This window comes from Phyllobates terribilis, unplaced genomic scaffold (genome assembly GCF_046119375.1).
Source record: "Phyllobates terribilis strain yellow unplaced genomic scaffold, ASM4611937v1 Scaffold_2__4_contigs__length_985480577, whole genome shotgun sequence".
Classification (NCBI taxonomy): domain Eukaryota; kingdom Metazoa; phylum Chordata; class Amphibia; order Anura; family Dendrobatidae; genus Phyllobates; species Phyllobates terribilis.
Window position 1 is genome coordinate 538,287,303 of NW_027362762.1, and position 13,024 is coordinate 538,300,326.

Sequence of the window (13,024 nt, forward strand, 5' to 3'; positions counted from 1 at the left end):
CGTTTGCATGGATTTATATAGTGGGACCAAGTTGACAAGCACTTTCCAAGTGATGCTAAAATTGCTTGGAAAGCGCTTGTCAACCCGCATGCAGAAATGCATGTGAAGAACGCTTCACATCCGCATGTCCCTGGCAGGAAAAACGCATGTACAATCCACATGCGTTTTTTTCTGCCAGGGAGATGCAGAAACGCTCAGGAAAAATCCAGAGCATTTCTGCATCGTGGGCACATAGCCTAACAGTCGTTAGAAATTAATAGTGACACTTTCAATGCAATTTTTCATTATATTGGTCATGACACTAATTCACAGGTAAAATTGTTTTCAAAAGTAAGAATGATTTTTATATACTTTCGATTGCTGAATTCAGTAAAAATATTTAAAAAAAAAAATGCCATCGCATACAGTTTTTTCACAAACATTGACTCCATAGGCTTTTTCTTGCACCATACTTAACCCCCTGTGTGACCTTTGGTGGATGATTTTGGGTTCACTTAGATTGGTTAGAAATGTTTTTTCTTGATACAGAAAAAAGGAATTCCTTCCATACTTTTCTCAAGATGGTGCCGTACTGTATTCCTGGGCTGATGGAAGAACATTGAGAACAATGTAAACGTGTAGACTTTTTTTTTTTGATTCATCCAAAAAAGAGTCTGAAAGCTGCACTTGAAGGAAAGCTATGAGAATTTAGACTTTACACTCAAGAAACTTGGCTAAGAGGATCAAGAATGGTCAATATGTGGTCATCTGAAAGTTCTCTCTTTGCTACTTGGGTAGCAAGCAAGATACACAAAGTACCCATGCTTTTTGTGTGAATGGGACACATCGCTGGAGCCAAAAAAGTTGGCCAACGGAGAACTTCTTTGCAACCTGGAATCAAGAACATTAGTTTCGGAATGTTTAGTTGAACCCATTAAAGTTCTCCTGCCACCACTCCACATTAAGCTTGGACTGATGAAGCAGTTTGTGAAAGCTCTACCAAGTTTCAGGGACTGTCCAAATCAAAAGTGAAGGAAGGCATTTTTGTGGGTCTGGATATTCGGAAACTCATAAAGGACAACGTGTTCAAAACCAAAATGAAAGCTGTTGAGAAAAGGGCTTGGGATTCTTTTAAAGAAGTTGTGAAGAGATTTCTAGGCAACAACAAAGATCCAAAATTTAAGTCCATTGTGGAAAATATGCTGAAATGCTTCAAAGCCTTGGGTTGTTTGACGAATTTTAAGTTACATTTTTTACATTCCCATTTGGACTACTTTCCTGAAAACATTGGTGCTGTTAGCGAAGAGCAAAGAGACTTAATCATTATATCAAGTAGATGGAGCGACAATACCAAGGTAGTTGAAAAGTGATCATGATGAGGGTCTACTGCTGGATGCTTCAGAGAAGATTTGCAGGCCTTCTATAAGAGAAAAGGTATCAACAGAAGATTTGAAGAGAGAAGGAATATGTCCAATAATTAATTTCCAATAAAGTTGCAAAATGAATATTCAATACATTTTTGTATAAAATATTGTGCACATTTTTTGGCTCCAATAAAGATTTTTCTTCATCTTGCTTGTACTTAATTTCACATGTGTTTTGTGCAAACTCCATACGTCATGGTTAAAAATAGAAGTGTGTTTTTTAAATCTGGGCATAAGAAAACAAAGATCAGTCAATGAATTTGAAACCATTTTCATAAACCCAAATTTTGCATACGTGTTATTGATAACTGTCTAGTGTAAATAATCAAAGAGATTGAAAAATGCATATTTACAAATTGTGTACTGATGTGTTCAGATAACATTGATCACCCATAAAGACCAATGTAGGAGGGGCACTGAGTCAGTGCCATTCTATGTTATGCGCTTTCTCCTACACACGTCAGAGGCTTTGACTTCTGCAGAGAGAGATGAAGCTGGATGCATCAGTCACTGTGTAAATCCCCCAAATGGAAGATTTTCACCAATAAATACATGAAGAACAGATGGAGAAATAGCTAGTTGCCAGTACTACAGTGACAGGATTTTGTCCAACTATGCTTTAAACAGCAGTGGGGAACCTCAAGCACGCTGGCATTTACGGCCCCCTCTGACTTTTTTTTTCCAGCCCCCGGGCAGATTTTCGGGGGATCACATTGCTTGGGCAGTCAGCTGTATTTTGACGACTGCCGGCCCTTGAATTTCTTCTTGCTCTATGAGCATGCACACACAGTGTTCACTACTGAACTCTGAGGCATGTGCAATGAAAGATTCTGTCCTGGCATCAGGATGTGCTTTGTAGGAGGAGTTAGAGTACAATTTGTACGGCCCCCGAAAGATAGTATGGATATCCAAATAGCCTTTGGCAGAAATAAAGTTCCCTACCCCTGCAAGTTTAACCCCTTTCTGACATGTCACATGTCTAGTCCCAATGTATGGAGAAGACACAGGCGTTTGCTCCGCTCCATACACGGTGAGTGCTGGTTTTGTTATGCAGCTAACACTTGCCTGTAGCTGTAGTTCCCTAGAAAACATAAAAAAAAAAAAAAAGTGTGTATCCTAACAAGTCAAGTGTGATTGTACAATTGTGAAATAGAAACCTCTAGAAACAATAGTAGTTCATTCACAGTTGTGGGGCTCACAAGAGAACTGCAAAGAGAGAACATTAACGATGCTCCACACTAAAGAGACCCATGGGATAAATTGTATGAGACAGATCAAGTTGGTAAGAAATATGCTCTTCTTGCAGAGATGTAACAGAATTGGTAGCTGTTGTACATGGTCTGGGGGTAAAAAGCAGATGTATACAGTTTAGTTAAGGAGCTAAAACACAGGGTAAGTAGCACCTCTGTTCAGGGCTGTGGAGTCGGTAAGCCAAACCTTTGACTCAGACTCCTCAGTTTCCATGACTCCGACTCCCTCATACATGGCTCATGTTTAAGTGATAAATTTACGGTAGGTCACATTTTTCTCAGCTAAAAGTCTAGACCCTTAGATCAGGAATAGGACAGACATTTATAGGACATTTCATAACTTTCCCAAATTCTTATGAAAAATATTCCCCACAAACTGCATTGAACTACTGTACCCAATTTATTATATATTTTCGGAGTCGGTCCATTTTATTCCGACTCCACCAAAATGGGCACCGACTCCACGACTCCGACTCAGACTCCACAGACCTGCCTCTGTTCAAGATCAGAATTTAGAGGTACAGTACAGCAAGTTTATTGGAAGGTGACTTGTTTTAAAGGGATTGTCCGGTCTAGAATGAGAAGTCTGCAGTCACACTGTGTGACTGCAGACTTGTGACTCCTCACCGCACATGCACTGCGATATGCATGCTTCCGGGCAGCACTTGTCTAATGGGTGCAGCCTTGCTCAGTATACTTCTGTTGAGCTAGGCTACGCTCTGTCTAGTCTAGTGGGCACAGCCTCGCTCAGTACAAGTGTATTGAGTGAGGCCGCACCCACTAGACGGGTTCTGGCCAGAAGTAGGTATATCGCCGTTCCCTGCTCAGACACCGGCGAATCCTCAGAGTGCAGTCTGTGCGCTGGATGGATTCACAAGTCTTCAGTCACACAGAGTGACTGCAGGTTTGTCATTCTAGACCAGAAATTTCCTTTAAGCAATGGACTATGGTCTTTGTCAGGTCATAATCATATGGCCTTTAAAAAAAAAAAAAAAAAAAAAAGATTTATTGTTCCATTTCTGGACTGTGATGCTTGTTTTCTGCAACAGAAACACTCCTTATTCTGTTTTTTCCTCCTCCATTACACTAGAAATCTCAGAGGCAATTGCTATTTAAGTCAAATGTGGTGACAGATTTCCTTTATCTAAACTATTAATATATATTTTATCCCTGAATGTAAATGACCTTTTCCAGGCTATGAGCAGGACGTTGAAGATGACTCTGCCTCCACACTTCATCTCCATATATCCCGCCTCTCATCAGCCTTACTCTGTGTCCCTGTGACGCCGGCTGCTTGAGAGGAAATCTTGCCTGTGCACATTACTGTTCCCTTCTCTCCGTCGCAGTTTTCAGCCCTTCTATAGGTGTAGATGCATTTCCCAGTGGTCCCAGCGTGATTAGACACGCGCACTGGAGAACACTAGGAAAGGCGCTTGATACCTATGCCCATAGAAGGCCTCAAGACTGCGGAAAAAAGAAGAGAACATAATGCACACACTCAAGATTTCCTCTCAAGCGGCTGACGTCACAGGGACAGAGTGACACTGACGGGAGGCAAGATATGTGGAGATGTATTGCGGAGGCAGCATTATCTTCTGGGCAGTCCTCCCCATAGCCTGGAAGAGGTCATTTATATAAAGTGATAAAAGATTTATCAACAACAAGACATCTGATATGAGATATCACCCTTTTCAGCAGTCTATAACCTGTATGCCCATATTAATAGTTTAGCTAGGCCACATGTGATCACAGATTCCCTTCAATTCTGAAGTGTCTTGGGGCCAATTACCTACATAAGCCAAGTGATAATTTGCTTAATTTCAAACCGAATTGGAGTGGGGTCAATTACATCATCTTTGGGCTTTGTGTGTTCTGTGATGTGTTACATGACGCTTTATCTCCTTTCCCCCTAGGCCAAATTTTACAATTCTGACCAGTGTCATTTTATGAGGAAATAACTCTGAAACGTTTCAACGTATCCCAGTGATTCTGAGATTTTTTCATGGCATATATTGTACTTAGTAGTGAATTTAGGACGATTTTTTTTTTTTTTTTTGCATTTGTGAAAATCTCAGAAATTTGGAGAAAAGTTTGAAAATAGCAAACTTAAGCCATATAGTTATGTCTCATACAATAGGATTTATGGTCCAGCCATCTTTATAAGAAATAGGGCATTTCAAATAAGCTGTTTGAGCCAGTCATCAGTCAGTGTACAAGAACAGTTGGTTACCAAGTTCTATTGGATGCATGGAGGATGTGGAGACAAATGAATGGGAGAAACCAGATTCTGAGAAAAAATTAGAAAGCGGGAACAACAGGAAAGTGTTACATTAGTCAAGTGAGGTGATAGGCTTATCTTAAGAGATGTGTGTTTTAAGGGTCGTTTAAAAATATGGGGGCTAGGTATTAATTGGATCGTCCAGGTAGTGCATTCCAGAGAATAGCCTTCGAGACAGATATGAGGTTCGGATAATGGAGGCTGTTAAGCCCCCGTCTCACATAGCGATATCGCTAGCGAGATCGCTGCTGAGTCACGGTTTTGGTGACGCAACAGCGACCTCACCAGCGATGTCGCTATGTGTGACACTTTGCAACGATCAGGCCCCTGCTGTGAGATCGCTGCAAAGTGTCCTGGACCATTTTTTGGTCGTTGGCCTCCTGCTGGCCGGCACATATCGCTGTGTGTGACCAGCGGGACCAACGATCAGGCTGGTATCCATGGTAAACATCGGGTTACTAGGGGCACGCGCGCACTTAGTAACCCGTTGTTTACCATGGATACCACTCTGCTACGGTGCGCGGGAGGTTACCGCTCACCTTAGCAGAGTCATATCCATGATAAACATCGGGTTACTAAGTGCGCGTATGCCCCTAGTAACCCGATGTTTATCATGGATACGACTCTGCTAAGGTGAACGGTAACCTCCCGCGCACGGTAGCAGAGTGGTATCCATGGTAAACAGCAGGTTACTAGGGGCACACGCGCACTTAGTAACCCGATGTTTATCATGGTTACCAGCCTGCTCCTGCTTCAGCAGCAGGCTGGTAACCGGGAGCAGGACATCGTGGAACGATTCTTTCCACGATATCGCTGCTCCCCTGATCGCTGGTGAGCCTGCCTGTTTGACAGCTCACCAGCGACCACATAGTGACGCAGCAACGATCCCTGACAGGTCAGATCGTTGTCGGGATCGCAGCTGCATCGCTTAGTGTGACGGGGCCTTTAGTCTTAGAGCAGTTGCAGAACGGAGAGCACTGGTAGGGTGATAGAGATGAAAGAGAAGATATAGGTGGTGCAGAAGTGTGGAGAGCTCTGTGTGAGAAAGAGAAGTTTATATTCTATTCTGTAGCGAATGGGCAACCAGTGTAATGAATGGCACAAGGTGGAGGCATTGGTGAAACGGCTTGAGAGAAATACGACCATGGTTGCCACATTCAGGATGGATTGGAGAGGAGGTGGTTTGGTAAGAGGGAGACCGATCAGTGGAGAGTTGCAGTAGTCCAAACGAAAATGAATAAGAGCGACAGAGTTTTTGCAGTTTTAGGTGAGAAAAGATTGAATTCTGGAGATGTTTTTAAGATGCAGATAACATGAGTGAACGATTGGATGTAAAGAATAAAGGAACTTTCTGTGTTAAATATTACCCCAAGACAGTGAGTATGCTGCTTGGGAGTTATGGGTGAAACATCCAAGGCAATTACAATATTGGGTAGAGAGCGGAAACATGAGAAGTTCAGTTTTGTAGAGATTCCATTTCAGATAGAGAGAGGACAAAGTGTTAGAAACAGCAGACAGATTATCTCTGGTATTTTGTATTAAGGTGGGGGTGACGTCAGGAGAAGATGTGCATAATTGGTTGTCATCAGCATAGAGTTGGTACTGGAAATCAAATCTGATAGCGGTTTATCCAATAGGGGCAGCATATAGAGAAAAGAGGAGGGGGCTCGGACCAGGGCTGTGGTGTCTGTAAGCTAAAACTCCGACTCTGACTCCTCAATTTCCATGACTCTGACTCCACAACTCACTCTCTCATACATGGCTCATGTTTAAGTGATAAATTTACCATAGTAAAATGGTAACATCACACTTTTATTCATTATTATGATACAATAATCAAGCCATTTAGATAGAACATAAAATATATATATTTATGAGCTAAGAGGAAAAATAAACTAATATATCAAGCATATAGAGACAACATATACTGGACTATGAATTTATGCATAGTTTATTGAAAGTTTAGATATGCTTTAAGAAGTACTTACCTTAATCCTGCTTTCCGGTTCATTCCAGCAGTTCTGAGATGAGTGCAGGCATTCCTTCCCCGTGTGTTTGTTACCCTTATCTGTAGAGGAGGAACTTCACTACTTATCCTGTGCATAAACTGCAGCACAGATTCATCTCAGCTAAAAGTCTAGACCCTTAGATCAGGAATATGACAGACATTTATAGGACATTTCATAACTTTCCCAAATTCTTATGAAAAAATATTCCCCACAAACTACATTGAACTACTGTACCCAATTTACAATATATTTTAGGAGTCTGAGTCTGTCCATTTTATACCGACTCCGACTGCACCAAAATGGACTCCGACTCCACAGCCCTGGCTCGGACTGAGCCTTGACGAACCCCAATAGTAAGGGGAAAGTTAGAGAAATGAAAGACAAAGTGAAGGAGCAATCATTGGGGGTAGGAGGAGAACTAAGAAAGCAGTTTCTTTAATGCCAATAGAGTGGAGCATAGTGAGGAGATGCTGGTGATCCACAGTGTCAAATGCTGCAGAAATTAAGGAGAATCCACAGATAGTAGTGACCATTAGAGTTAGCTGTTAGTAGATCATTACAGAGATTACTAAATGCAGTATTCCTAGAATGGAAAGAGTGACAAGAAGAGTTATCTGAGAGATGGCGTAATAGCAGACAGTAGACCAAGCAGATGAGCAGCTTAGAGACAGGTCTGTAGTTATCAGTGCAGTTCTAGACGAGGCTCTTTTAACATATACTGTAGCAGTGAAATCAATGAATATAAGGTTTTTGGCCCAGCAAAACACTCATGATGAGATTTAGGGTACTTTCTCATGACGAGCTTTTGGTGAGTTTTTGACGTTGCAGATTAGGTAATTAGCTTTTTTTCATTGCGTTTTTAGTGTGTCTGACGCTGCGTTTTTTGTCTCTTCTTATGTCATGTTTTAAATGAAGCCGCTTTTGTGTTTGATACTTCCTGGTATTTGGCTTTGACGGATTGCATGCGTTCGGATTCATTTCCGCTGCGGAAATGGACTAAAAATGTATGTGTGATTTAGCTGTAGATTTTCTGCATCTAATGCAAGTCTATGGGAAAAATCCGCACCTAAAACGCTGCGTACCCGCAAGAGAAATTGACATGGTGTGGATATGAAACACACACCGCAGGTCGGTTTACTCCGGGTGAAAAAAAACCCCACAGTGGGCAAAAGCACTCTATAAATCCCATCCAATTTGCTGGAACTGTGGACACTGATTTTGACACAGCAAAAATACGCAGCATCAAAAACTCGTGGGCATGTGCTTTGCATGATAGAGCTTTAACTTACATTTGTGGATTGCACAGTGACCTATGTTCACAGACAATGATTTCTGGAAGCATTACGGGGACCATTTACTGCTGGCGCCAGGAAAGGACAGAATCCCTGCGCATGTGCACTGCAGTACTTTACTCTGCCCTAGTGAGGGCAGAGAAGTATGCCTGCCCAGGAGCGCGATGCCTGGGAGATTTGTGTGGATGACGTAGGGACGTATCATCCATACGGAGCAAGGAGGAAGATTGCATCACAGGAAGAAGGGAAGCACCAGACCAAGACGAGCAACAACCCTTGGACTGGACCGCCTCATATACAGCATAATAAAATGCTGTATATGAGGGCTTAAAGGTGGTGGCCATATCTCATATCTGTCAAACCTGGTGACCTGTTCGCTTTAAACATCTAGTATGTCCTGAGCTGCCGGTATTCTACTCCATGGGTAGTTTTTCTTCCTGGATAGAAAAGAACCCAAAAAGTAATTGACCAGACTTGCAGGACTGGAATTGGAGTCCTTCCCATACCTTCTTCTCTTCCTCCTCCTTCATTCCTACAAATTGCATGTCTCATCTAGCATAGAGCAGCTTTTGATCTTAACCAAACATTTGTCTCTTCCTAAATAACGATTTATATGTTATAGGTCTTGGGGTAAGAGACTTCTCATGACTGTACTTTTTCTTCCTCCTTCTACAGAGAAATCTAAATTAACCCCCTTGGCATAATGTCACATGCCTTGCAATGAAATTCTGTGATCTATAGTGATGGTTCAAAATGTGCCTGTGAGATTAATAGTGGGATGTTGGATGCCACAATCGGTACTGTGGATGTATAGCCAAGTATAAGCCACGCATTTTAGGTTGTCCCCACTAATAGAACAACCCCTTCTTGATTTGTTTGCACCTGTGAAAATAAAAATGCCTATTCTCGCCTCCCATTCTGGTGCCGTTCCAGTGGTGTTGGCACTCGCATTCCCTGGGCTCAAGTGCGGTTGTTGACACTGCACCGAATCTCCACTGGCGTCACTGTTCCCACCTTCAGACATATTTGTAATCAAGTGGAAGTGAGCGGCCAGCCGCAGCTCTGACTTCCTCCTGATTACTTATACGTCTTAAGGTGGGGATAGTTACACCAGCAGTGATTTGGGTGCATGGCTCACGTGTCCACAACCACACGTGAGCCCCGGGAACATGAGTGCTGACACCGATGGAACTGCATTGGAACGAGAGGTGGGTATGTATTTTTATTTTCAGAGGCAAACATTCAGATCGAGAAGGGTTGTCCTCGTAGTGGACAACCCCTTTAATTGTGACACTACGTTTTGACAAGCTCCCTTATTCTCTTCGGGGCAGCATGCAGTGTGACCAGAGCTGTCCTGTTCTTCGCTAATATTTCCACCTATACAGTGGCTTGCGAAAGTATTCACCCTCTTGTTTTTTTACCTACTTTGTTACATTATAACCTGTGTTTAAATACTTTTGTAATCTGATTTGTGTGTGATACATCATCACTAAATCTAAGTTAGTGAAGTGAGAAAAATATACGCAGAAATTAATGTGATCAAATAACTAAAAATTGGCATGTGCATAAGTATTCACCCCTTTAGCGAGGAAGCCCCTAAAAAATTCTGGTGCAAGCAATTACCTTGATAAGTCACATGCTTGGTGAAAGGAAGTCCACCTGTGTGCAATCTAACCAGACAACACCATGAAGACCAAGGAGATCTCAACAGCTTTGTTCCTGATTTGTTTGAAGTACAGTCAGGGTTCGAATATATATATATATATATATATATATATATATATATATATATATATATATATATATATATATATATATATATATATATAATATTATAAAAATCTCTGATGATCCCCCGGAGCACCATTAAATTCAATTATCATCAACCTGAGCAAGGAGGGCATTAATTAGAGAGGCAGCACAGAGACCAAAGATAACCCTGAAAGAGCTGTATAGTTCCCAAGCAGAGATTGGTGTATCTGTCCACACGACCACAATAAGCTGTACACTCCATAGAGGTGGCCTTTATGGAAGAGTGGGCAGAAAAAAGCCTGAGGCTCATTTTGAGTTTGCCGAAAGGCATGTGGGAGACTCCACAAATGTATGGAGGAAGGTGATGTGATCAGATGAGACCAAAATTGAACTTTTTGGCCACCAAGGTAAACGCTATGTCTGGCGCCATACCAGCACAGCTCATCACCCAAAGACCACCAACCCCACAGTGAAACATGGTAATGGCAGCATAATGTTGTGGGTATGTTTTTCAGCAGCAGGGACTGGGAAAATGATGTGAAATACAGGGATATTCTTGAGAAAAACCTGTGTGTCAGTGAGTTGAGACAGGGCTGGAGGTTCACTTTCCAACAAAGCAATGACCCAAAGCATACTGCTAAAGCAACACCCAAGTGGTTTAAGGGGAAATGCGTTAATGTTTTGGAGTGGCCTAGTCAAAGCCCAGAGCTTAATCCAATTGAGATTACTGTTCACCAGAGGAAACCATCTAACTTGAAGGACCTGGAGCAGTTTTGCCTTGAGGAATGGGCAAAAATCCCACTAGCAAGATATGGAAAGCTGAGAGAGACTTATCCAAAGCACCTTGGAGCTGCAATTGCCGCAAAAAGACTCTAAAGTATTGACTTTAGGGGTGTGAATAGTTATGCACTCTGAAGTTTTCAGTTGTATTTGTTGTTTGCTTCACAAAAAGAAAACCCAGTTGTAGGCATGTTCACTTTTTAAAAAAAAAAAACAAACAAACATGAAATTCTAGGTTGTGAGGTAGTAAAACATGAAAAATGCCAAGGGGGGAGGGTTGAGAATACTTTCGCAACCTACTGTAGTTCATGGCAATGGGAGCAATGTAAGGAAGAAATGCAGTAAAAGCTGAATTATATGGCTGTTCTTTTGGCTAGCACACAGCACGGTGGCACTCAGGTTGAGACAAGCAGGTGCTTCTTTATTGAATGCAGCCAGTGAGGACTGCACATGTCTATTACCCTGTGGAGAGGTAACCCCGTATTGTGGATTGTTTTTCGCATTCTCACTGCTGGTTTTTATGTTCTAAAAAGGGTCATTCCATGTCAAGTGAACCAATGAATATTACCACTATATTTTTAATTCTTTTGAGAATTTGTTCTTTGGTAATACTGTTAGAAGATGCAAAATGTGAAGAAAGACAAATTCTATAAATTTTAATTTTTTTTTAATTAATTTTCAAAGTTGTGAAAAAAATGTGAATTTCTGTGTTGCATGCCTTTACGTTTCTCCTCATAACTCAGGCAAAAAACAAGATCGGGAAATGGGATAGACACCATTCAACTCAGAGCAGTACAGGCTTTTAACAGATATGTCACAAGAGTATCTTTAGTTATTATTTTACCCATGCGGAATCAAATGCAAAATTTCAAAATGCATTTCTGAAAAATAAATGTATTAAATTTGCAAAAAATTCACATGTGGCTCCTGGCCACATCTGTACCAAAGTTCAAGTTGGCCTCTCAATGGGATCATACTTAGAAAAAATAACAAACCCACTATATAAGCAGTGTTAATGCGAAAATCTTGAATTGAGATCTGTTCAGCTTGTGGTCTAAAAGTGTAGGGTCTGTGTTTTCCACATAAAAAAAGATTTTTTTTTAGATATTGGGAGGGTGGAGGGATGCTTCAGCTGCATCTTCACACGACGAACAGCTGACTGGACCGTGCGATGAGCTTTATAAGCACCAAATCCTCCTGCTCAGACTGCTCTCCACCAATCCACTCGCATCTCCCAGATCTACCCAGTAATGGAGACAACCTGAGCAGATTCTAGAAAGGTGCGTACCCCCAGCACACCCCAGAAGGGGTGCGGAATACAGCAAGAATTACAGTAAAAAAGGAACAAACGAATAAATACCTCAAGGGGAAAAATTAAGGGGTTAATACTGACAGAAGATAAGTATTTTAAAAGCGAGAGAGGCAAAGGAGAACCCATTAACACTAGGACTACTGGACTCGTGACCCCGCCTAGAACTACTGAAAGGAGTCATTTTGACTCCTTGCTTGTTTTCGTTTATTTTTAGAGTTTCATTTGTGGTTATTTATTAATAATTATATTTTTTGTAATGTATTATTATTGTGAGATCCAACAGTAATGCTTTTGATTGTTTTTTTTCTGCTTTTCTTATTTTTCTACAGAAAATAACAATAATTATAATAGACGTTTTTCAAACATTTTTTTTTATTCAAGTGCACACATATAAACAACAACTGAAGAACAAAAAGCAGAGAAAATGTAGGTGGAGGAGCATAAAAATGAAAATATGGCGCAGAATTCACCTTCTAAACATTTGGTGTTTCGCATTTTAGGCATTGCCTTTGATTTATGGCAGTACATTGCCCACACAAAGACTTACCACAAGTCTTACAATTTCCGACAGATCTATTTTTCTTGCACTTTTCTTTGATCTGGCAAAATTTTGTTTGAACCATCACTTCTGAGCATGTAGAAACTTGGGACGTGGAACCCTTTTCCCTATCTGTGACATAAGGACCACTCAACTCTCTCACAAGCGTTTGCAAAAATGCCTTGCGTGACATTTTTTGGTGGGTAATCTCCTTGAATATTATCCATGCATTTATACCCGCAAAGTCTAAGGCATTTTCAAATGCATGAACAGGCCATCTCCTTGTGCATGTTCGTGTGGTATATTTTCGTGCCATCTGATCCACTACATCTACTCCATATTTTGTTTCATTGTAAAACTTTACCGTTTCTGGAGTTTTTTTAGCGGAATCAGACGCAACAACAACATCT

The 13,024-nt window shown here is 41.2% G+C and overlaps 1 protein-coding gene across 3 annotated transcripts in view; it reads left to right on the forward strand.

Annotated features, from left to right (window-relative positions):
* PHACTR4 (phosphatase and actin regulator 4) overlaps window positions 1–13,024 on the forward strand; it is a 162,586-nt gene that overhangs the window by 52,490 nt on the left and 97,072 nt on the right. The gene's annotated exons all lie outside the window — the stretch shown is intronic.